Genomic DNA, 21,019 nt, shown 5'->3' with positions numbered 1-21,019 from the left:
AAACCTGCCAACAAACAGCAGCCATGATACTTACACGTCAGTTGGCACGAAGGACAAACATTGCTCAGTTTAACCGACACAGGATAAAGTTTGCGCCCAATGTGGGGCTCGAACCCACGACCCTGAGATTAAGAGTCTCATGCTCTACCGACTGAGCTAACCGGGCTACATTTATTGAAAAAAAACACAATTTTTTCGAAATGTGGTGTGGTAAAAACCTGAAACTCTTTTTAAGACAATGGGTCGAATCCCAAATTGACCAACTCCACCACTGTCAATTAAAATCAGGAAAATATATACATTAGTATGCTATCTGTGAGATGACCATGTAGGTAACAAAGCCACAAACAACAGCACTGTTACAACATTGGCCTGCCAACTGAAACAACCGGGCGACCCATACAATGTAAAACTACTGTTTTTTCTAGACGTAGCATGAAGAAAACCTTCCCTCATGCTTTAGTACAATGAATGGACCACTCTACTTTGTTTTCGCTAACATTTAAATACAAAGAATCAAGAACATTAGGGGTTTGATCAGAACTAGCTGTGCTATTTAACATGCCAACATAGAACCATGGCAAGATAGACAAGATGGGTCGAATCCCAAATTGACCAACTCCACCACTGTCAATTAAAATAAGGAAAATATATACATTAGTATGCTATCTGTGAGATGACCATATAGGTAACAAAGCCACAAACAACAGCACTGTTACAACATTGGCCTGCCAACTGAACCAACCGGGCGACCCATACAATGTAAAACTACTGTTTTTTCTAGACGTAGCATGAAGAAAACCTTCCCTCATGCTTTAGTACAATGAATGGACCACTCTACTTTGTTTTCGCTAACATTTAAATACAAAAAATGAAGAACATTAGGGGTTTGATCAGAACTAGCTGTGCTATTTAACATGCCAAGATAGAAACATGGCAAGATATACTGTATCTGAGATAAGTGTTAAAAAAACAATCAAACCTACTCTTCCAAATGAGCCAACCTTCCGAACCATGTGCAAAAGCAGCCCACAACTTATGGGTTGGACCAACAACAGCAGTTATTTTGGATGCTTGAAACCATACCAAATGCTAGGTCGTGCTGAGATTGCATCATTTACCATAACTCCGCATTTAAAACCTGCCAACAAACAGCAGCCATGATACTTACACGTCAGTTGGCACGAAGGACAAACATTGCTCAGTTTAACCGACACAGGATAAAGTTTGCGCCCAATGTGGGGCTCGAACCCACGACCCTGAGATTAAGAGTCTCATGCTCTACCGACTGAGCTAACCGGGCTACATTTATTGAAAAAAAACACAATTTTTTCGAAATGTGGTGTGGTAAAAACCTGAAACTCTTTTTAAGACAATGGGTCGAATCCCAAATTGACCAACTCCACCACTGTCAATTAAAATCAGGAAAATATATACATTAGTATGCTATCTGTGAGATGACCATGTAGGTAACAAAGCCACAAACAACAGCACTGTTACAACATTGGCCTGCCAACTGAAACAACCGGGCGACCCATACAATGTAAAACTACTGTTTTTTCTAGACGTAGCATGAAGAAAACCTTCCCTCATGCTTTAGTACAATGAATGGACCACTCTACTTTGTTTTCGCTAACATTTAAATACAAAGAATGAAGAACATTAGTGGTTTGATCAGAACTAGCTGTGCTATTTAACATGCCAACATAGAAACATGGCAAGATAGACAAGATGGGTCGAATCCCAAATTGACCAACTCCACCACTGTCAATTAAAATAAGGAAAATATATACATTAGTATGCTATCTGTGAGATGACCATATAGGTAACAAAGCCACAAACAACAGCACTGTTACAACATTGGCCTGCCAACTGAACCAACCGGGCGACCCATACAATGTAAAACTACTGTTTTTTCTAGACGTAGCATGAAGAAAACCTTCCCTCATGCTTTAGTACAATGAATGGACCACTCTACTTTGTTTTCGCTAACATTTAAATACAAAAAATGAAGAACATTAGGGGTTTGATCAGAACTAGCTGTGCTATTTAACATGCCAAGATAGAAACATGGCAAGATATACTGTATCTGAGATAAGTGTTAAAAAAACAATCAAACCTACTCTTCCAAATGAGCCAACCTTCCGAACCATGTGCAAAAGCAGCCCACAACTTATGGGTTGGACCAACAACAGCAGTTATTTTGGATGCTTGAAACCATACCAAATGCTAGGTCGTGCTGAGATTGCATCATTTACCATAACTCCGCATTTAAAACCTGCCAACAAACAGCAGCTATGATACTTACACGTCAGTTGGCACGAAGGACAAACATTGCTCAGTTTAACCGACACAGGATAAAATTTGCGCCCAATGTGGGGCTCGAACCCACGACCCTGAGATTAAGAGTCTCATGCTCTACCGACTGAGCTAACCGGGCTACATTCATTGAAAAAAAACACATTTTTTTCGAAATGTGGTGTGGTAAAAACCTGAAACTCTTTTTAAGACAATGGGTCGAATCCCAAATTGACCAACTCCACCACTGTCAATTAAAATCAGGAAAATATATACATTAGTATGCTATCTGTGAGATGACCATGTAGGTAACAAAGCCACAAACAACAGCACTGTTACAACATTGGCCTGCCAACTGAAACAACCGGGCGACCCATACAATGTAAAACTACTGTTTTTTCTAGACGTAGCATGAAGAAAACCTTCCCTCATGCTTTAGTACAATGAATGGACCACTCTACTTTGTTTTCGCTAACATTTAAATACAAAGAATGAAGAACATTAGTGGTTTGATCAGAACTAGCTGTGCTATTTAACATGCCAACATAGAAACATGGCAAGATAGACAAGATGGGTCGAATCCCAAATTGACCAACTCCACCACTGTCAATTAAAATAAGGAAAATATATACATTAGTATGCTATCTGTGAGATGACCATATAGGTAACAAAGCCACAAACGACAGCACTGTTACAACATTGGCCTGCCAACCGAACCAACGGGGCGACCCATACAATGTAAAACTACTGTTTTTTCTAGACGTAGCATGAAGAAAACCTTCCCTCATGCTTTAGTACAATGAATGGACCACTCTACTTTGTTTTCGCTAACATTTAAATACAAAAAATGAAGAACATTAGGGGTTTGATCAGAACTAGCTGTGCTATTTAACATGCCAAGATAGAAACATGGCAAGATATACTGTATCTGAGATAAGTGTTAAAAAAACAATCAAACCTACTCTTCCAAATGAGCCAACCTTCCGAACCATGTGCAAAAGCAGCCCACAACTTATGGGTTGGACCAACAACAGCAGTTATTTTGGATGCTTGAAACCATACCAAATGCTAGGTCGTGCTGAGATTGCATCATTTACCACAACTCCGCATTTAAAACCTGCCAACAAACAGCAGCCATGATACTTACACGTCAGTTGGCACGAAGGACAAACATTGCTCAGTTTAACCGACACAGGATAAAGTTTGCGCCCAATGTGGGGCTTGAACCCACGACCCTGAGATTAAGAGTCTCATGCTCTACCGACTGAGCTAACCGGGCTACATTTATTGAAAAAAAACACAATTTTTTCGAAATGTGGTGTGGTAAAAACCTGAAACTCTTTTTAAGACAATGGGTCGAATCCCAAATTGACCAACTCCACCACTGTCAATTAAAATCACGAAAATATATCCATTAGTATGCTATCTGTGAGATGACCATGTAGGTAACAAAGCCACAAACAACAGCACTGTTACAACATTGGCCTGCCAACTGAAACAACCGGGCGACCCATACAATGTAAAACTACTGTTTTTTCTAGACGTAGCATGAAGAAAACCTTCCCTCATGCTTTAGTACAATGAATGGACCACTCTACTTTGTTTTCGCTAACATTTAAATACAAAGAATCAAGAACATTAGGGGTTTGATCAGAACTAGCTGTGCTATTTAACATGCCAACATAGAACCATGGCAAGATAGACAAGATGGGTCGAATCCCAAATTGACCAACTCCACCACTGTCAATTAAAATAAGGAAAATATATACATTAGTATGCTATCTGTGAGATGACCATATAGGTAACAAAGCCACAAACAACAGCACTGTTACAACATTGGCCTGCCAACTGAACCAACCGGGCGACCCATACAATGTAAAACTACTGTTTTTTCTAGACGTAGCATGAAGAAAACCTTCCCTCATGCTTTAGTACAATGAATGGACCACTCTACTTTGTTTTCGCTAACATTTAAATACAAAAAATGAAGAACATTAGGGGTTTGATCAGAACTAGCTGTGCTATTTAACATGCCAAGATAGAAACATGGCAAGATATACTGTATCTGAGATAAGTGTTAAAAAAACAATCAAACCTACTCTTCCAAATGAGCCAACCTTCCGAACCATGTGCAAAAGCAGCCCACAACTTATGGGTTGGACCAACAACAGCAGTTATTTTGGATGCTTGAAACCATACCAAATGCTAGGTCGTGCTGAGATTGCATCATTTACCATAACTCCGCATTTAAACCCTGCCAACAAACAGCAGCCATGATACTTACACGTCAGTTGGCACGAAGGACAAACATTGCTCAGTTTAACCGACACAGGATAAAGTTTGCGCCCAATGTGGGGCTCGAACCCACGACCCTGAGATTAAGAGTCTCATGCTCTACCGACTGAGCTAACCGGGCTACATTTATGGAAAAAAAACACAAATTTTTTGAAATGTGGTGTGGTAAAAATCTGAAACTCTTTTTAAGACAATGGGTCGAATCCCAAATTGACCAACTCCACCACTGTCAATTAAAATCAGGAAAATATATACATTAGTATGCTATCTGTGAGATGACCATGTAGGTAACAAAGCCACAAACAACAGCACTGTTACAACATTGGCCTGCCAACTGAAACAACCGGGCGACCCATACAATGTAAAACTACTGTTTTTTCTAGACGTAGCATGAAGAAAACCTTCCCTCATGCTTTAGTACAATGAATGGACCACTCTACTTTGTTTTCGCTAACATTTAAATACAAAGAATGAAGAACATTAGTGGTTTGATCAGAACTAGCTGTGCTATTTAACATGCCAACATAGAAACATGGCAAGATAGACAAGATGGGTCGAATCCCAAATTGACCAACTCCACCACTGTCAATTAAAATAAGGAAAATATATACATTAGTATGCTATCTGTGAGATGACCATATAGGTAACAAAGCCACAAACGACAGCACTGTTACAACATTGGCCTGCCAACCGAACCAACGGGGCGACCCATACAATGTAAAACTACTGTTTTTTCTAGACGTAGCATGAAGAAAACCTTCCCTCATGCTTTAGTACAATGAATGGACCACTCTACTTTGTTTTCGCTAACATTTAAATACAAAAAATGAAGAACATTAGGGGTTTGATCAGAACTAGCTGTGCTATTTAACATGCCAAGATAGAAACATGGCAAGATATACTGTATCTGAGATAAGTGTTAAAAAAACAATCAAACCTACTCTTCCAAATGAGCCAACCTTCCGAACCATGTGCAAAAGCAGCCCACAACTTATGGGTTGGACCAACAACAGCAGTTATTTTGGATGCTTGAAACCATACCAAATGCTAGGTCGTGCTGAGATTGCATCATTTACCACAACTCCGCATTTAAAACCTGCCAACAAACAGCAGCCATGATACTTACACGTCAGTTGGCACGAAGGACAAACATTGCTCAGTTTAACCGACACAGGATAAAGTTTGCGCCCAATGTGGGGCTTGAACCCACGACCCTGAGATTAAGAGTCTCATGCTCTACCGACTGAGCTAACCGGGCTACATTTATTGAAAAAAAACACAATTTTTTCGAAATGTGGTGTGGTAAAAACCTGAAACTCTTTTTAAGACAATGGGTCGAATCCCAAATTGACCAACTCCACCACTGTCAATTAAAATCACGAAAATATATCCATTAGTATGCTATCTGTGAGATGACCATGTAGGTAACAAAGCCACAAACAACAGCACTGTTACAACATTGGCCTGCCAACTGAAACAACCGGGCGACCCATACAATGTAAAACTACTGTTTTTTCTAGACGTAGCATGAAGAAAACCTTCCCTCATGCTTTAGTACAATGAATGGACCACTCTACTTTGTTTTCGCTAACATTTAAATACAAAGAATCAAGAACATTAGGGGTTTGATCAGAACTAGCTGTGCTATTTAACATGCCAACATAGAACCATGGCAAGATAGACAAGATGGGTCGAATCCCAAATTGACCAACTCCACCACTGTCAATTAAAATAAGGAAAATATATACATTAGTATGCTATCTGTGAGATGACCATATAGGTAACAAAGCCACAAACAACAGCACTGTTACAACATTGGCCTGCCAACTGAACCAACCGGGCGACCCATACAATGTAAAACTACTGTTTTTTCTAGACGTAGCATGAAGAAAACCTTCCCTCATGCTTTAGTACAATGAATGGACCACTCTACTTTGTTTTCGCTAACATTTAAATACAAAAAATGAAGAACATTAGGGGTTTGATCAGAACTAGCTGTGCTATTTAACATGCCAAGATAGAAACATGGCAAGATATACTGTATCTGAGATAAGTGTTAAAAAAACAATCAAACCTACTCTTCCAAATGAGCCAACCTTCCGAACCATGTGCAAAAGCAGCCCACAACTTATGGGTTGGACCAACAACAGCAGTTATTTTGGATGCTTGAAACCATACCAAATGCTAGGTCGTGCTGAGATTGCATCATTTACCATAACTCCGCATTTAAACCCTGCCAACAAACAGCAGCCATGATACTTACACGTCAGTTGGCACGAAGGACAAACATTGCTCAGTTTAACCGACACAGGATAAAGTTTGCGCCCAATGTGGGGCTCGAACCCACGACCCTGAGATTAAGAGTCTCATGCTCTACCGACTGAGCTAACCGGGCTACATTTATGGAAAAAAAACACAAATTTTTTGAAATGTGGTGTGGTAAAAATCTGAAACTCTTTTTAAGACAATGGGTCGAATCCCAAATTGACCAACTCCACCACTGTCAATTAAAATCAGGAAAATATATCCATTAGTATGCTATCTGTGAGATGACCATGTAGGTAACAAAGCCACAAACAACAGCACTGTTACAACATTGGCCTGCCAACTGAACCAACCGGGCGACCCATACAATGTAAAACTACTGTTTTTTCTAGACGTAGCATGAAGAAAACCTTCCCTCATGCTTTAGTACAATGAATGGACCACTCTACTTTGTTTTTGCTAACATTTAAATACAAAGAATGAAGAACATTAGGGGTTTGATCAGAACTAGCTGTGCTATTAGACATGCCAACAGAGAAACATGGCAAGATATACTGTATCTGAGATAAGTGTTAAAAAAACAGTCAATCCTACTCTTCCAAATGAGCCAACCTTCCGAACCATGTACAAAAGCAGCCCACAACTTATGGGTTGGACCAACAACAGCAGTTATTTTGGATGCTTGAAACCATACCAAATGCTAGGTCGTGCTGAGATTGCATGATTTATCACAACTCCGCATTTAAAACCTGCCAAAAAACAGCAGCCGTGATACTTACACGTCAGTTGGCACGAACGACAAACATTGCTCAGTTTAACCGACACAGGATAAAGTTTGCGCCCAATGTGGGGCTCGAACCCACGACCCTGAGATTAAGAGTCTCATGCTCTACCGACTGAGCTAACCGGGCTACATTTATGGAAAAAAAACACAAATTTTTTGAAATGTGGTGTGGTAAAAATCTGAAACTCTTTTTAAGACAATGGGTCGAATCCCAAATTGACCAACTCCACCACTGTCAATTAAAATCAGGAAAATATATCCATTAGTATGCTATCTGTGAGATGACCATGTAGGTAACAAATCCACAAACAACAGCACTGTTACAACATTGGCCTGCCAACTGAACCAACCGGGCGACCCATACAATGTAAAACTACTGTTTTTTCTAGACGTAGCATGAAGAAAACCTTCCCTCATGCTTTAGTACAATGAATGGACCACTCTTCTTTGTTTTTGCTAACATTTAAATACAAAGAATGAAGAACATTAGGGGTTTGATCAGAACTAGCTGTGCTATTAGACATGCCAACATAGAAACATGGCAAGATAGACAAGATGGGTCGAATCCCAAATTGACCAACTCCACCACTGTCAATTAAAATCAGGAAAATATATACATTAGTATGCTATCTGTGAGATGACCATGTAGGTAACAAAGCCACAAACAACAGCACTGTTACAACATTGGCCTGCCAACTGAACCAACCGGGCGACCCATACAATGTAAAACTATTGTTTTTTCTAGACGTAGCATGAAGAAAACCTTCCCTCATGCTTTAGTACAATGAATGGACCACTCTACTTTGTTTTCGCTAACATTTAAATACAAAAAATGAAGAAAATTAGGGGTTTGATCAGAACTAGCTGTGCTATTTAACATGCCAACAGAGAAACATGGCAAGATATACTGTATAAGTGTTAAAAAAACAATCAAACCTACTCTTCCAAATGAGCCAACCTTCCGAACCATGTGCAAAAGCAGCCCACAACTTATGGGTTGGACCAACAACAGCAGCTATTTTGGATGCTTGAAAACATACCAAATGCTAGGTCGTGCTGAGATTGCATCATTTATCACAACTCCGCATTTAAAACCTGCCAACAAACAGCAGCCATGATACACGTCAGTTGGCACGAAGGACAAACATTGCTCAGTTTAACCGACACAGGATAAAGTTTGCGCCCAATGTGGGGCTTGAACCCACGACCCTGAGATTAAGAGTCTCATGCTCTACCGACTGAGCTAACGAGGCTACATTTATGGAAAAAAAACACAATTTTTTCCAAATGTGGTGTGGTAAAAACCTGAAACTCTTTTTAAGACAATGGGTCGAATCCCAAATTGACCAACTCCACCACTGTCAATTAAAATCAGGAAAATATATCCATTAGTATGCTATCTGTGAGATGACCATGTAGGTAACAAAGCCACAAACAACAGCACTGTTACAACATTGGCCTGCCAACTGAAACAACCGGGCGACCCATACAATGTAAAACTACTGTTTTTTCTAGACGTAGCATGAAGAAAACCTTCCCACATGCTTTAGTACAATGAATGGACCACTCTACTTTGTTTTCGCTAACATTTAAATACAAAAAATGAAGAACATTAGGGGTTTGATCAGAACTAGCTGTGCTATTTAACATGCCAACATATAAACATGGCAAGATATACTGTATCTGAGATAAGTGTTAAAAAAACAATCAAACCTACTCTTCCAAATGAGCCAACCTTCCGAACCCTGTACAAAAGCAGCCCACAACTTATGGGTTGGACCAACAACAGCAGTTATATTTGATGCTTGAAACCATACCAAATGCTAGGTCATGCTGAGATTGCATGATTTATCACAACTCCGCATTTAAAACCTGCCAACAAACAGCTGCCATGATACTTACTCGTCAGTTGGCACGAACGACAAACATTGCTCAGTTTAACCGACACAGGATAAAGTTTGCGCCCAATGTGGGGCTCGAACCCACGACCCTGAGATTAAGAGTCTCATGCTCTACCGACTGAGCTAACCGGGCTACATTTATTGAAAAAAAAACAATTTTTTTGAAATGTGGTGTGGTAAAGACCTGAAACTCTTTTTAAGACAATGGGTCGAATCCCAAATTGACCAACTCCACCACTGTCAATTAAAATCAGGAAAATATATACATTAGTATGCTATCTGTGAGATGACCATGTAGGTAACAAAGCCACAAACAACAGCACTGTTACAACATTGGCCTGCCAACTGAACCGACCGGGCGACCCATACAATGTAAAACTACTGTTTTTTCTAGACGTAGCATGAAGAAAACCTTCCCTCATGCTTTAGTACAATGAATGGACCACTCTACTTTGTTTTCGCTAACATTTAAATACAAAAAATGAAGAACATTAGGGGTTTGATCAGAACTAGCTGTGCTATTTAACATGCCAACAGAGAAACATGGCAAGATATACTGTATAAGTGTTAAAAAAACAATCAAACCTACTCTTTCAAATGAGCCAACCTTCCGAACCATGTGCAAAAGCAGCCCACAACTTATGGGTTGGACCAACAACAGCAGTTATTTTGGATGCTTGAAACCATACCAAATGCTGGGTCATGCTGAGATTGCATCATTTATCACAACTCCGCATTTAAAACCTGCCAACAAACAGCAGCCATGATACACGTCAGTTGGCACGAACGACAAACATTGCTCAGTTTAACCGACACAGGATAAAGTTTGCGCCCAATGTGGGGCTCGAACCCACGACCCTGAGATTAAGAGTCTCATGCTCTACCGACTGAGCTAACCAGGCTACATTTATCGAAAAAAAAACAATTATTTCCAAATGTGGTGTGGTTAAAAACCTGAAACTCTTTTTAAGACAATGGGTCGAATCCCAAATTGACCAACTCCACCACTGTCAATTAAAATCAGGAAAATATATCCATTAGTATGCTATCTGTGAGATGACCATGTAGGTAACAAAGCCACAAACAACAGCACTAAAAACTACTGCTTTTTCTAGACGTAGCATGAAGAAAACCTTCCCTCATGCTTTAGTACAATGAATGGACCACTCTACTTTGTTTTCGCTAACATTTAAATACAAAGAATGAAGAACATTAGGGGTTTGATCAGAACTAGCTGTGCTATTTAACATGCCAACAGAGAAACATGGCAAGATATACTGTATAAGTGTTAAAAAAACAATCAAACCTACTCTTCCAAATGAGCCAACCTTCCGAACCATGTGCAAAAGCAGCCCACAACTTATGGGTTGGACCAACAACAGCAGTTATTTTGGATGCTTGAAACCATACCAAATGCTAGGTCGTGCTGAGATTGCATCATTTATCACAACTCCGCATTTAAAACCTGCCAACAAACAGCAGCCATTATACGAACGTGAACATGAACGTGAACGACAAACATTGCTCAGTTTAACCGACACAGGATAAAGTTTGCGCCCAATGTGGGGCTCGAACCCACGACCCTGAGATTAAGAGTCTCATGCTCTACCGACTGAGCTAACCGGGCTACATTTATGGAAAAAAAACACAATTTTTTTGAAATGTGGTGTGGTAAAAATCTGAAACTCTTTTTAAGACAATGGGTCGAATCCCAAATTGACCAACTCCACCACTGTCAATTAAAATCAGGAAAATATATACATTAGTATGCTATCTGTGAGATCACCATGTAGGTAACAAAGCCACAAACAACAGCACTGTTACAACATTGGCCTGCCAACTAAACCAACCGGGCGACCCATACAATGTAAAACTACTGTTTTTTCTAGACGTAGCATGAAGAAAACCTTCCCTCATGCTTTAGTACAATGAATGGACCACTCTACTTTGTTTTCGCTAACATTTAAATACAAAGAATGAAGAACATTAGGGGTTTGATCAGAACTAGCTGTGCTATTAGACATGCCAACATAGAAACATGGCAAGATAGACAAGATGGGTCGAATCCCAAATTGACCAACTCCACTACTGTCAATTAAAATCAGGAAAATATATACATTAGTATGCTATCTGTGAGATGACCATGTAGGTAACAAAGCCACAAACAACAGCACTGTTACAACATTGGCCTGCCAACTGAACCAACCGGGCGACCCATACAATGTAAAACTACTGTTTTTTCTAGACGTAGCATGAAGAAAACCTTCCCTCATGCTTTAGTACAATGAATGGACCACTCTACTTTGTTTTCGCTAACATTTAAATACAAAAAATGAAGAACATTAGGGGTTTGATCAGAACTAGCTGTGCTATTTAACATGCCAACAGAGAAACATGGCAAGATATACTGTATAAGTGTTAAAAAAACAATCAAACCTACTCTTCCAAATGAGCCAACCTTCCGAACCATGTGCAAAAGCAGCCCACAACTTATGGGTTGGACCAACAACAGCAGTTATTTTGGATGCTTGAAACCATACCAAATGCTAGGTCGTGCTGAGATTGCATCATTTATCACAACTCCGCATTTAAAACCTGCCAACAAACAGCAGCCATGATACGAACGTGAACATGAACGTGAACGACAAACATTGCTCAGTTTAACCGACACAGGATAAAGTTTGCGCCCAATGTGGGGCTCGACCCACGACCCTGAGATTAAGAGTCTCATGCTCTACCGACTGAGCTAACCGGGCTACATTTATGGAAAAAAAACACAATTTTTTTGAAATGTGGTGTGGTAAAAATCTGAAACTCTTTTTAAGACAATGGGTCGAATCCCAAATTGACCAACTCCACCACTGTCAATTAAAATCAGGAAAATATATACATTAGTATGCTATCTGTGAGATCACCATGTAGGTAACAAAGCCACAAACAACAGCAATGTTATAACATTGGCCTGCCAACTGAACCAACCGGGCGACCCATACAATGTAAAACTACTGTTTTTTCTAGACGTAGCATGAAGAAAACCTTCCCTCATGCTTTAGTACAATGAATGGACCACTCTACTTTGTTTTCGCTAACATTTAAATACAAAGAATGAAGAACATTAGGGGTTTGATCAGAACTAGCTGTGCTATTAGACATGCCAACATAGAAACATGGCAAGATAGACAAGATGGGTCGAATCCCAAATTGACCAACTCCACTACTGTCAATTAAAATCAGGAAAATATATACATTAGTATGCTATCTGTGAGATGACCATGTAGGTAACAAAGCCACAAACAACAGCACTGTTACAACATTGGCCTGCCAACTGAACCAACCGGGCGACCCATACAATGTAAAACTATTGTTTTTTCTAGACGTAGCATGAAGAAAACCTTCCCTCATGCTTAAGTACAATGAATGGACCACTCTACTTTGTTTTCGCTAACATTTAAATACAAGAAATGAAGAACATTAGGGGTTTGATCAGAACTAGCTGTGCTATTTAACATGCCAACAGAGAAACATGGCAAGATATACTGTATCTGAGATAAGTGTTAAAAAAACAATCAAACCTACTCTTCCAAATGAGCCAACCTTCCGAACCATGTGCAAAAGCAGCCCACAACTTACGGGTTGGACCAACAACAGCAGTTATTTTGGATGCTTGAAACCATACCAAATGCTAGGTCATGCTGAGATTGCATGATTTATCACAACTCCGCATTTAAGACCTGCCAACAAACAGCTGCCATGATACTTACTCGTCAGATGGCACGAACGACAAACATTGCTCAGTTTAACCGACACAGGATAAAGTTTGCTCCCAATGTGGGGCTCGAACCCACGACCCTGCGATTAAGAGTCTCATGCTCTACCGACTGAGCTAACCGGGCTACATTTATGGGAAAAAAACACAATTTTTTCGAAATGTGGTGTGGTAAAAACCTGAAACGCTTTTTAAGACAATGGGTCGAATCCCAAATTGACCAACTCCACCACTGTCAATTAAAATAAGGAAAATATATACATTAGTATGCTATCTGTGAGATGACCATGTAGGTAACAAAGCCACAAACAACAGCACTGTTACAACATTGGCCTGCCAACTGAACCAACCGGGCGACCCATACAATGTAAAACTACTGTTTTTTCTAGACGTAGCATGAAGAAAACCTTCCCTCATGTTTTAGTACAATGAATGGACAACTCTACTTTGTTTTCGCTAACATTTAAATACAAAAAATGAAGAACATTAGGGTTTTGATCAGAACTAGCTGTGCTATTTAACATGCCAACAGAGAAACATGGCAAGATATACTGTATCTGAGATAAGTGTTAAAAAAACAATCAAACCTACTCTTCCAAATGATCCAAACTTCCGAACCATGTACAAAAGCAGCCCACAACTTATGGGTTGGACCAACAACAGCAGTTATTTTGGATGCTTGAAACCATACCAAATGCTAGGTCGTGCTGAGATTGCATGATTTATCACAACTCCGCATTTAAAACCTGCCAACAAACAGCAGTCATGATACTTACACGTCAGTTGGCACGAAGGACAAACATTGCTCAGTTTAACCGACACAGGATAAAGTTTGCGCCCAATGTGGGGCTCGAACCCACGACCCTGAGATTAAGAGTCTCATGCTCTACCGACTGAGCTAACCGGGCTACATTTATGCAAAAAACACAATTTTTTCGAAATGTGGTGTGGTAAAAACCTGAAACTCTTTTTAAGACAATGGGTCGAATCCCAAATTGACCAACTCCACCACTGTCAATTAAAATCAGGAAAATATAGACATTAGTATGCTATCTGTGAGATGACCATGTAGGTAACAAAGCCACAAACAACAGCACTGTTACAACATTGGCCTGCCAACTGAAACAACCGGGCGACCCATACAATGTAAAACTACTGTTTCTTCTAGACGTAGCATGAAGAAAACCTTCCCTCATGCTTTAGTACAATGAATGGACCACTCTACTTTGTTTTCGCTAACATTTAAATACAAAGAATGAAGAACATTAGGGGTTTGATCAGAACTAGCTGTGCTATTAGACATGCCAACATAGAAACATGGCAAGATAGACAAGATGGGTCGAATCCCAAATTGACCAACTCCACTACTGTCAATTAAAATCAGGAAAATATATACATTAGTATGCTATCTGTGAGATGACCATGTAGGTAACAAAGCCACAAACAACAGCACTGTTACAGCATTGGCCTGCCAACTGAACCAACCGGGCGACCCATACAATGTAAAACTACTGTTTTTTCTAGACGTAGCATGAAGAAAACCTTCCCTCATGCTTTAGTACAATGAATGGACCACTCTACTTTGTTTTCGCTAACATTTAAATACAAAAAATGAAGAACATTAGGGGTTTGATCAGAACTAGCTGTGCTATTTAACATGCCAACAGAGAAACATGGCAAGATATACTGTATAAGTGTTAAAAAAACAATCAAACCTACTCTTCCAAATGAGCCAACCTTCCGAACCATGTGCAAAAGCAGCCCTCAACTTACGGGTTGGACCAACAACAGTAGTTATTTTGGATGCTTGAAGCCATACCAAATGCTAGGTCGTGCTGAGATTGCATGATTTATCACAACTCCGCATTTAAAACCTGCCAACAAAGAGCAGCCATGATACTTACTCGTCAGTTGGCACGAACGACAAACATTGCTCAGTTTAACCGACACAGGATAAAGTTTGCGCCCAATGTGGGGCTCGAACCCACGACCCTGAGATTAAGAGTCTCATGCTCTACCGACTGAGCTAACCGGGCTACATTTACGGGAAAAAAACACAATTTTTTCCAAATGTGGTGTGGTAAAAACCTGAAACTCTTTTTAAGACAATGGGTCGAATCCCAAATTGACCAACTCCACCACTGTCAATTAAAATCAGGAAAATATATCCATTAGTATGCTATCTGTGAGATGACCATGTAGGTAACAAAGCCACAAACAACAGCACTAAAAACTACTGTTTTTTCTAGACGTAGCATGAAGAAAACCTTCCCTCATGCTTTAGTACAATGAAAGGACCACTCTACTTTGTTTTCGCTAACATTTAAATAAAAAGAATGAAGAACATTAGGGGTTTGATCAGAACTAGCTGTGCTATTTAACATGCCAACATAGAAACATGGCAAGATAGACAAGATGGGTCGAATCCCAAATTGACCAACTCCACTACTGTCAATTAAAATAAGGAAAATATATACATTAGTATGCTATCTGTGAGATGACCATGTAGGTAACAAAGCCACAAACAACAGCACTGTTACAACATTGGCCTGCCAACTGAACCAACTGGGCGACCCATACAATGTAAAACTACTGTTTTTTCTAGACGTAGCATGAAGAAAACCTTCCCTCATGCTTTAGTACAATGAATGGACCACTCTACTTTGTTTTCGCTAACATTTAAATACAAAAAATGAAGAACATTAGGGGTTTGATCAGAACTAGCTGTGCTATTTAACATGCCAAGATAGAAACATGGCAAGATATACTGTATCTGAGATAAGTGTTAAAAAAACAATCAAACCTACTCTTCCAAATGAGCCAACCTTCTGAACCATGTACAAAAGCAGCCCACAACTTATGGGTTGGACCAACAACAGCAGTTATTTTGGATGCTTGAAACTATACCAAATGCTAGGTCGTGCTGAGATTGCATCATTTATCACAACTCCGCATTTAAAACCTGCCAACAAACATTGCTCAGTTTAACCGACACAGGATAAAGTTTGCACCCAATGTGGGGCTCGAACCCAAGACCCTGAGATAAAGAGTCTCATGCTCTACCGACTGAGCTAACCGGGCTACATTTATGGGAAAAAAACACAATTTTTTCGAAATGTGGTGTGGTAAAAACCTGAAACTCTTTTTAACCCTTAAATGGTTTCTGTATCCCGAGGGATACAGACATTTGGCAGGCTGTAGGGGGGAGGGGCATCAAGTATCTGCACTTAATATCATGAGAAAGTTTTGGGGGGGGGGGTCAAGTGCCCAAGTCATGTGACTGAATTGCAGCATTCAAAACTAAATTGATACATTTATGTCAAACTCCAAAATGGCAGCCTACGTGGACAGAGACACTGGCCATGAGGTAAGAGTTGTTCTTTTTCTTGTTAATTATGTTTTGGGGGGATTTTTTTTTTAAATATTGTTCTTTAAGCATAATTTTGTGTATTCTTGTTGAAAAATAATGATTGACATTTACACGTCTTTGATAAACAGGCATTGAATGTCTGTATCTTGGGGGATACATTGTCCAGATAGGGGTATAAAAACAGGCATAATCACTCTCAGATATACTTATGTTTGGAACCCTATACTCTACAGATAATCAATAATATAAAGGTGTTAAATATTGATTACACTTTATTTTACTCTTGAATGTGTATTACTGATTAATTCACTAGTGTACATATGTTTTCAGGGAATTTCTACCAGTACTTTCTATGGTGGAAGAAAGAGAGAGGTGGCATCTGTTGTGTTGCCACCTGATGGTTCATCTGATTCAGATGAGGGAACCAGTGAAGAAGATGAGGAAGATGAATTATATACAGAGGGCCAGAATCAGGACAGTAGCAGCAGTGACCAGCTCAGTGATAGCTCAAGTGACGAGGCAGAAGAGGGAGAAAACCACAGTAAAAGAGGGAAGATGTTCAGGTAATGAATAGAGTAGTATAGTGAATTGTTGTGTAAGAGATCCAGTGATTTTGGTGCAGATATTGTATGTACAGCATATGTCTGCAACAAAACATGATCTGTTGTATGGTCATGTGTGTTAGTATCTCTCATTTGCACACACAGACACAAAGGAGTTTGTGTAAAATTATAAATAGTTTTGTGGTTAGTATTGGGGGAAGGTGGTGTCTATTTTTTCACAGATATATATTTTTTTTCTTTTCAATAGGTGGAGAAAAACTAAATTTGAGCACCAGTGTACAGTTACACAAAGTTGCTTCACTGCACCAGATGAGCTATCCACTCCACTGACATACTTCTCCAAATTCTTTGACGACGACATCTTTGAGACCATTGCTCACCAGACGAACTTGTATTCATGTCAGCTCATTGGAAGCAGCATCAACACCAATGCCTCTGAAATCAAAGCATTCATTGGAATGAAGTTGATCATGGGTGTAGTGAAAATGCCTGCAGTGGAAAACTACTGGGCAACAGATACGAGATATGACAAAGTGGCAGATGTCATACCAGTCAAAAGGTTTAAATGTTTGTCTAGAATGCTCCACTTTCAAGACAACACAAGCTCTGACACCAGTGCAGATCGCCTGCTGAAAGTAAGGCCTGTACTTGACCACATGAGGGGGAAGTGTGTGGAAATTGAGAGTGAAAACCAATTCTCAATTGATGAAATGATGGTTCCATACAAAGGCAAAAAAGCTGGAAGTCTGCGGCAGTATCTACCCAGCAAACCCAAGAAATGGGGTTTCAAGGTCTTTGTGCGAGCTGGTGTGTCTGGCTTTGTGTATGACTTCATGGTCTACACAGGGAAGTCTACATTTAATGGTGCTACTCCAGACAAAGAGTTTGGGTTAGGTGGAAATGTTGTTCTGCAGCTGTGCAGCACCATCAGAAACCCCTCCAACTGCATTGTCTATTTTGACAACTTTTTCACATCCCTGAGATTGATAACACATCTAAAAGAGTCTATGGGCCTCAGCAGTTTGGGTACGATTCGAAAGAACCGCTTGATGGGTTGTACATTGGAAGAAGATCGAGACCTCCTACGAAGAGGAAGAGGCAGCTTTGACTTTCGTGTAGACAACGATGCGAAGCTTGCTGTTGTCAAATGGGCAGACAACAAAACTGTCACCTTGGTGAGCTCCTGTGCTTCTGTCATCCCTGTTGGCCAAGTGAGACGATACTCCAAAGAGGAAAAGAAGAAGATAAATGTGCCGTGCCCGAAGATTGTATCTGAGTACAACACTCACATGGGAGGAGTAGATTTAGCCGATATGATGATTGCCCTGTATCGCACTCCAGCCAAGTCCCACCGATGGTACCTGGGCATATTTTGGCAGATGGTCGACATTGCTGTCAATAATGCCTGGCTTCTCCATCGTCGTGATGCAGCCCCACTGGGTCAGAAACATCAGTGTCTGAAGGACTTTAGGTTGGATGTTGCCAAGGGACTCATCTACCCTGAAAAGCAGAAACGGGGTCCAACTTGACCAACTCCACCACTGTCAATTAAAATCAGGAAAATATATACATTAGTATGCTATCTGTGAGATGACCATGTAGGTAACAAAGCCACAAACAACAGCACTGTTACAACATTGGCCTGTCAACTGAACCAACCGGGCGACCCATACAATGTAAAACTACTGTTTTTTCTAGACGTAGCATGAAGAAAACCTTCCCTCATGCTTTAGTACAATGAATGGACCACTCTACTTTGTTTTCGCTAACATTTAAATACAAAAAATGAAGAACATTAGGGGTTTGATCAGAACTAGCTGTGCTATTTAACATGCCAACAGAGAAACATGGCAAGATATACTGTATCTGAGATAAGTGTTAAAAAAACAATCAAACCTACTCTTCCAAATGAGCCAACCTTCCGAACCATGTGCAAAAGCAGCCCACAACTTATGGGTTGGACCAACAACAGCAGTTATTTTGGATGCTTGAAACCATACCAAATGCTAGGTCGTGCTGAGATTGCATGATTTATCACAACTCCGCATTTAAAACCTGCCAACAAACAGCAGCCATGATACTTACACGTCAGTTGGCACGAACGACAAACATTGCTCAGTTTAACCGACACAGGATAAAGTTTGCGCCCAATGTGGGGCTCGAACGAACGACCCTGAGATTAAGAGTCTCATGCTCTACCGACTGAGCTAACCGGGCTACATTTATGGAAAAAAACAAAATTTTTTCGAAATGTGGTGTGGTAAAAACCTGAAACTCTTTTTAAGACAATGGGTCGAATCCCAAATTGACCAACTCCACCACTGTCAATTAAAATCAGGAAAATATATACATTAGTATGCTATCTGTGAGATGACCATGTAGGTAACAAAGCCACAAACAACAGCACTGTTACAACATTGGCCTGCCAACTGAAACAACCGGGCAACCCATACAATGTAAAACTACTGTTTTTTCTAGACGTAGCATGAAGAAAACCTTCCCTCATGCTTTAGTACAATGAATGGACCACTCTACTTTGTTTTCGCTAACATTTAAATACAAAGAATCAAGAACATTAGGGGTTTGATCAGAACTAGCTGTGCTATTTAACATGCCAACATAGAAACATGGCAAGATAGACAAGATGAGTCGAATCCCAAATTGACCAACTCCACCACTGTCAATTAAAATCAGGAAAATATATACATTAGTATGCTATCTGTGAGATGACTATGTAGGTAACAAAGCCACAAACAACAGCACTGTTACAACATTGGCCTGCCAACTGAACCAACCGGGCGACCCATACAATGTAAAACTACTGTTTTTTCTAGACGTAGCATGAAGAAAAACCTTCCCTCATGCTTTAGTACAATGAATGGACCACTCTACTTTGTTTTCGCTAACATTTAAATACAAAGAATGAAGAACATTAGGGGTTTGATCAGAACTAGCTGTGCTATTTAACATGCCAACATAGAAACATGGCCAGATATACTGTATCTCAGATAAGTGTTAAAAAAACAATCAAACCTACTCTTCCAACTGAGCCAACCTTCCGAACCATGTACAAAAGCAGCCCACAACTTATGGGTTGGACCAACAACAGCAGTTATTTTGGATGCATGAAACCATACCAAATGCTAGGTCGTGCTGAGATTGCATGATTTATCACAGATCCGCATTTAAAACCTGCCAATAAACAGCAGCCATGATACTTACACGTCAGTGGGCATGAACAACAAACATTGCTCAGTTTAACCGACACAGGATAAAGTTTGCGCCCAATGTGGGGCTCAAACCCACGACCCTGAGATTAAGAGTCTCATGCTCTACCGACTGAGCTAACCGGGCTACATTTATGTGAAAAAAAAAATTTTTTTCGAAATGTGGTTTGGTAAAAACCTGAAACTCTTTTTAAGACAATGGGTCGAATCCCAAATTGACCAACTCCACCACTGTCAATTAAAATCAGGAAAATATATACATTAGTATGCTATCTGTGAGATGACCATGTAGGTAACAAAGCCACAAACAACAGCACTGTTACAACATTGGCATGCCAACTGAAACAACCGGGCGACCCATACAATGTAAAACTACTGTTTTTTCTAGACGTAGCATGAAGAAAACCTTCCCTCATGCTTTAGTACAATGAATGGACCACTCTACTTTGTTTTTGCTAACATTTAAATACACAAAATGAAGAACATTAGGGGTTTGATCAGAACTAGCTGTGCTATTTAACATGCCAACATATAAACATGGCAAGATATA

At 40.0% G+C, this 21,019-nt stretch overlaps 1 protein-coding gene and 19 non-coding genes across 20 annotated transcripts in view; all 20 read right to left on the bottom strand.

Moving 5' to 3' along the window:
- efcab6 (EF-hand calcium binding domain 6) overlaps nucleotides 1-21,019 on the bottom strand; it is a 191,423-nt gene that overhangs the window by 142,752 nt on the left and 27,652 nt on the right. The gene's annotated exons all lie outside the window — the stretch shown is intronic.
- trnak-cuu (transfer RNA lysine (anticodon CUU)) lies at nucleotides 94-166 on the bottom strand. Its single transcript has one exon. It is a non-coding gene; the product is annotated as a tRNA-Lys (tRNA).
- trnak-cuu (transfer RNA lysine (anticodon CUU)) lies at nucleotides 1,231-1,303 on the bottom strand. Its single transcript has one exon. It is a non-coding gene; the product is annotated as a tRNA-Lys (tRNA).
- Nucleotides 2,368-2,440, bottom strand: trnak-cuu (transfer RNA lysine (anticodon CUU)). Its single transcript has one exon. It is a non-coding gene; the product is annotated as a tRNA-Lys (tRNA).
- Nucleotides 3,505-3,577, bottom strand: trnak-cuu (transfer RNA lysine (anticodon CUU)). The gene has a single exon. It is a non-coding gene; the product is annotated as a tRNA-Lys (tRNA).
- trnak-cuu (transfer RNA lysine (anticodon CUU)) lies at nucleotides 4,642-4,714 on the bottom strand. Its single transcript has one exon. It is a non-coding gene; the product is annotated as a tRNA-Lys (tRNA).
- Nucleotides 5,779-5,851, bottom strand: trnak-cuu (transfer RNA lysine (anticodon CUU)). Its single transcript has one exon. It is a non-coding gene; the product is annotated as a tRNA-Lys (tRNA).
- On the bottom strand, nucleotides 6,916-6,988 carry trnak-cuu (transfer RNA lysine (anticodon CUU)). The gene has a single exon. It is a non-coding gene; the product is annotated as a tRNA-Lys (tRNA).
- On the bottom strand, nucleotides 7,697-7,769 carry trnak-cuu (transfer RNA lysine (anticodon CUU)). Its single transcript has one exon. It is a non-coding gene; the product is annotated as a tRNA-Lys (tRNA).
- On the bottom strand, nucleotides 8,823-8,895 carry trnak-cuu (transfer RNA lysine (anticodon CUU)). Its single transcript has one exon. It is a non-coding gene; the product is annotated as a tRNA-Lys (tRNA).
- Nucleotides 9,604-9,676, bottom strand: trnak-cuu (transfer RNA lysine (anticodon CUU)). Its single transcript has one exon. It is a non-coding gene; the product is annotated as a tRNA-Lys (tRNA).
- Nucleotides 10,373-10,445, bottom strand: trnak-cuu (transfer RNA lysine (anticodon CUU)). Its single transcript has one exon. It is a non-coding gene; the product is annotated as a tRNA-Lys (tRNA).
- trnak-cuu (transfer RNA lysine (anticodon CUU)) lies at nucleotides 11,098-11,170 on the bottom strand. Its single transcript has one exon. It is a non-coding gene; the product is annotated as a tRNA-Lys (tRNA).
- On the bottom strand, nucleotides 12,228-12,299 carry trnak-cuu (transfer RNA lysine (anticodon CUU)). Its single transcript has one exon. It is a non-coding gene; the product is annotated as a tRNA-Lys (tRNA).
- Nucleotides 13,362-13,436, bottom strand: trnak-cuu (transfer RNA lysine (anticodon CUU)). Its single transcript has one exon. It is a non-coding gene; the product is annotated as a tRNA-Lys (tRNA).
- trnak-cuu (transfer RNA lysine (anticodon CUU)) lies at nucleotides 14,145-14,217 on the bottom strand. The gene has a single exon. It is a non-coding gene; the product is annotated as a tRNA-Lys (tRNA).
- trnak-cuu (transfer RNA lysine (anticodon CUU)) lies at nucleotides 15,273-15,345 on the bottom strand. The gene has a single exon. It is a non-coding gene; the product is annotated as a tRNA-Lys (tRNA).
- trnak-cuu (transfer RNA lysine (anticodon CUU)) lies at nucleotides 16,318-16,390 on the bottom strand. The gene has a single exon. It is a non-coding gene; the product is annotated as a tRNA-Lys (tRNA).
- trnak-cuu (transfer RNA lysine (anticodon CUU)) lies at nucleotides 19,387-19,459 on the bottom strand. Its single transcript has one exon. It is a non-coding gene; the product is annotated as a tRNA-Lys (tRNA).
- trnak-cuu (transfer RNA lysine (anticodon CUU)) lies at nucleotides 20,524-20,596 on the bottom strand. The gene has a single exon. It is a non-coding gene; the product is annotated as a tRNA-Lys (tRNA).

The sequence above is a fragment of the Centropristis striata genome, chromosome 22 (assembly GCF_030273125.1).
Source record: "Centropristis striata isolate RG_2023a ecotype Rhode Island chromosome 22, C.striata_1.0, whole genome shotgun sequence".
Taxonomy (NCBI): domain Eukaryota; kingdom Metazoa; phylum Chordata; class Actinopteri; order Perciformes; family Serranidae; genus Centropristis; species Centropristis striata.
This window is presented reverse-complemented; position numbering and strand designations above follow the sequence as displayed.